Raw genomic sequence first — 5,000 nt, forward strand, 5'->3', positions numbered from 1 at the left:
ATCTGCTGACAAGTGCACTCCCAGATATCTCAAGAAAATCACTTCCTTTCTATATACATGTATATATATATATATATATATATATATATATATATATATATATATATATATATATATATATATATATATATATATATATATTTCTTTCTTTCTTTTTTTCAACATACCAGCCATATCCCTCCGAGGCAGGGTGGCCCAAAAGAAAAAACTAAAGTTTCTCCTTTTAAATTTGGTAATATATACAGGAGAAGGGGTTACTAGCCTCTTGCTCCCGGCATTTTAGTCGCCTCTTACGACACGCATGGCTTACAGAGGAAGAATTCTGTTCCACTTCCCCATGGAGATAAGAGGATATAAACAAGAACAAGAATTAGAAAGAAAACAGAAGAAAACCCAGAGGGGTGTGTATATATATGCTTGTACACGTATGTGCAGTGTGACCTAAGTGTAAGTAGAAGTAGCAAGACGTACCTGTAATTTTGCTTATTTATAAGACAGGCACATATATATATATATATATATATATATATATATATATATATATATATATATATATATATATATATATATATATATATATATATATATTTTATTATCACACTGGCCGATTCCCACCAAGGCAGGGTGGCCCGAAAAAGAAAAACTTTCACCATCATTCACTCCATCACTGTCTTGCCAGAAGGGTGCTTTACACTACAGTTTTTAAACTGCAACATTAACACCCCTCCTTCAGAGTGCAGGCACTGTACTTCTCATCTCCAGGACTCAAGTCCGGCCTGCCGGTTTCCCTGAACCCCTTCATAAATGTTACTTTGCTCACACTCCAACAGCACGTCAAGTATTAAAAACCATTTGTCTCCATTCACTCCTACCAAACACGCTCACGCATGCCTGCTGGAAGTCCAAGCCCCTCGCACACAAAACCTCCTTTACCCCCTCCCTCCAACCTTTCCTAGGCCGACCCCTACCCCGCCTTCCTTCCACTACAGACTGATACACTCTTGAAGTTATTCTGTTTCGCTCCATTCTCTCCACATGTCCGAACCACCTCAACAACCCTTCCTCAGCCCTCTGGACAACAGTTTTGGTAATCCCGCACCTCCTCCTAACTTCCAAACTACGAATTCTCTGCATTATATTCACACCACACATTGCTCTCAGACATGACATCTCCACTGCCTCCAGCCTTCTCCTCGCTGCAACATTCATCACCCATGCTTCACACCCATATAAGAGCGTTGGTAAAACTATACTCTCATACATTCCCCTCTTTGCCTCCAAGGACAAAGTTCTTTGTCTCCACAGACTCCTAAGTGCACCACTCACCCTTTTCCCCTCATCAATTCTATGATTCACCTCATCTTTCATAGACCCATCCGCTGACACGTCCACTCCCAAATATCTGAATACATTCACCTCCTCCATACTCTCTCCCTCCAATCTGATATCCAATCTTTCATCACCTAATCTTTTTGTTATCCTCATAACCTTACTCTTTCCTGTATTCACTTTCAATTTTCTTCTTTTGCACACCCTACCAAATTCATCCACCAATCTCTGCAACTTCTCTTCAGAATCTCCCAAGAGCACAGTGTCATCAGCAAAGAGCAACTGTGACAACTCCCACTTTATGTGTGATTCTTTATCTTTTAACTCCACGCCTCTTGCCAAGACCCTCGCATTTACTTCTCTTACAACCCCATCTATAAATATATTAAACAACCACGGTGACATCACACATCCTTGTCTAAGGCCTACTTTTACTGGGAAATAATTTCCCTCTTTCCTACATACTCTAACTTGAGCCTCACTATCCTCGTAAAAACTCTTCACTGCTTTCAGTAACCTACCTCCTACACCATACACCTGCAACATCTGCCACATTGCCCCCCTATCCACCCTGTCATACGCCTTTTCCAAATCCATAAATGCCACAAAGACCTCTTTAGCCTTATCTAAATACTGTTCACTTATATGTTTCACTGTAAACACCTGGTCCACACACCCCCTACCTTTCCTAAAGCCTCCTTGTTCATCTGCTATCCTATTCTCCGTCTTACTCTTAATTCTTTCAATAATAACTCTACCATACACTTTGCCAGGTATACTCAACAGACTTATCCCCCTATAATTTTTGCACTCTCTTTTATCCCCTTTGCCTTTATACAAAGGAACTATGCATGCTCTCTGCCAATCCCTAGGTACCTTACCCTCTTCCATACATTTATTAAATAATTGCACCAACCACTCCAAAACTATATCCCCACCTGCTTTTAACATTTCTATCTTTATCCCATCAATCCCGGCTGCCTTACCCCCTTTCATTTTACCTACTGCCTCACGAACTTCCCCCACACTCACAACTGGCTCTTCCTCACTCCTACAAGATGTTGTTCCTCCTTGCCCTATACACGAAATCACAGCTTCCCTATCTTCATCAACATTTAACAATTCCTCAAAATATTCCCTCCATCTTCCCAATACCTCTAACTCTCCATTTAATAACTCTCCTCTCATATTTTTAACTGACAAATCCATTTGTTCTCTAGGCTTTCTTAACTTGTTAATCTCACTCCAAAACTTTTTCTTATTTTCAACAAAATTTGTTGATAACATCTCACCCACTCTCTCATTTGCTCTCTTTTTACATTGCTTCACCACTCCCTTAACCTCTCTCTTTTTCTCCATATACTCTTCCCTCCTTGCATCACTTCTACTTTGTAAAAACTTCTCATATGCTAACTTTTTCTCCCTTACTACTCTCTTCACATTATCATTCCACCAATCGCTCCTCTTCCCTCCCGCACCCACTTTCCTGTAACCACAAACTTTGCTGAACACTCTAACACTACATTTTTAAACCTACCCCATACCTCTTCGACCCCATTGCCTATGCTCTCATTAGCCCATCTATCCTCAAATAGCTGTTTATATCTTACCCTAACTGCCTCCTCTTTTAGTTTATAAACCTTCACCTCTCTCTTCCCTGATGCTTCTATTCTCCTTGTATCCCATCTACCTTTTACTCTCAGTGTAGCTACAACTAGAAAGTGATCTGATATATCTGTGGCCCCTCTATAAACATGTACATCCTGAAGTCTACTTAACAGTCTTTTATCTACCAATACATAATCCAACAAACTACTGTCATTTCGCCCTACATCATATCTTGTATACTTATTTATCCTCTTTTTCTTAAAATATGTATTACCTATAACTAAACCCCTTTCTATACAAAGTTCAATCAAAGGGCTCCCATTATCATTTACACCTGGCACCCCAAACTTACCTACCACACCCTCTCTAAAAGTTTCTCCTACTTTAGCATTCAGGTCCCCTACCACAATTACTCTCTCACTTGGTTCAAAGGCTCCTATACATTCACTTAACATCTCCCAAAATCTCTCTCTCTCCTCTGCATTCCTCTCTTCTCCAGGTGCATACACACTTATTATGACCCACTTCTCGCATCCAACCTTTACTTTAATCCACATAATTCTTGAATTTACACATTCATATTCTCGTTTCTCCTTCCATAACTGATCATTCAACATTACTGCTACCCCTTCCTTTGCTCTAACTCTCTCAGATACTCCAGATTTAATCCCATTTATTTCCCCCCACCGAAACTCCCCTACCCCCTTCAGCTTTGTTTCGCTTAGGGCCAGGACATCCAACTTCTTTTCATTCATAACATCAGCAATCATCTGTTTCTTTTCATCCGCACTACATCCACGCACATTTAAGCATCCCAGTTTTATAATGTTTTTCTTCTTCTCTTTTTTAGTAATGTTTACAGGAGAAGGGGTTACTAGCCCATTGCTCCCGGCATTTTAGTCGCCTCATACGACACGCATGGCTTACGGAGGAAAGATTCTTTTCCAGTTCCCCATGGACAATAGAAGAAATAAAGAGGAACAAGAGCTATTTAGAAAAAGGAGAAAAACCTAGATGTATGTATATATATATGCATGTGCGTGTCTGTGAAGTGTGACCAAAGTGTAAGTAGGAGTAGCAAGATATCCCTGTTATCTAGCGTGTTTATGAGACAGAAAAAGAAACCAGCAATCCTACCATCATGCAAAACAGTTACAGGTTTCTGTTTCACAGTCATCTGGCAGGACGGTAGTACTTCCCTGGGTGGTTGCTGTCTACCAACCTACTATATATATATTCATATATATACTATATATATATATATATATATATACATATATACATATATATATATACATATATATATATATACATATATATATATATATATATATATATATATATATATATAGATAGGTAGTAGGTTGGTAGACAGCAACCACCCAGGGAAGTACTACCGTCCTGCCAGATGACTGTGAAACAAAAACCTGTAACTGTTTTGCATGATGGTAGGATTGCTGGTTTTCTTTTTCTGTCTCATAAACACGCTAGATAACAGGGATATCTTGCTACTCCTACTTACACTTTGGTCACACTTCACAGACACGCACATGCATATATATATATACATACATCTAGGTTTTTCTCCTTATTCTAAATAGCTCTTGTTCTTTTTTATTTCTTCTATTGTCCATGGGGAAGTGGAAAAGAATCTTTCCTCCGTAAGCCATGCGTGTCGTATGAGGCGACTAAAATGCCGGGAGCAATGGGCTAGTAACCCCTTCTCCTGTATACATTTACTAAAAAAGAGAAGAAGAAAAACTTTATAAAACTGGGTTGTTTAAATGTGCGTGGATGTAGTGCGGATGACAAGAAACAGATGATTGCTGATGTTATGAATGAAAAGAAGTTGGATGTCCTGGCTCTAAGCGAAACAAAGCTGAAGGGGGTAGGAGAGTTTCAGTGGGGGGAAATAAATGGGATTAAATCTGGAGTATCTGAGAGAGTTAGAGCAAAGGAAGGGGTAGCAGTAATGTTAAATGATCAGTTATGGAAGGAGAAAAGAGAATATGAATGTGTAAATTCGAGAATTATGTGGATTAAAGTAAAGGTTGGATGCGAGA

The sequence above is a fragment of the Cherax quadricarinatus genome, chromosome 37 (genome assembly GCF_038502225.1).
Source record: "Cherax quadricarinatus isolate ZL_2023a chromosome 37, ASM3850222v1, whole genome shotgun sequence".
In the NCBI taxonomy this organism is placed as follows: domain Eukaryota; kingdom Metazoa; phylum Arthropoda; class Malacostraca; order Decapoda; family Parastacidae; genus Cherax; species Cherax quadricarinatus.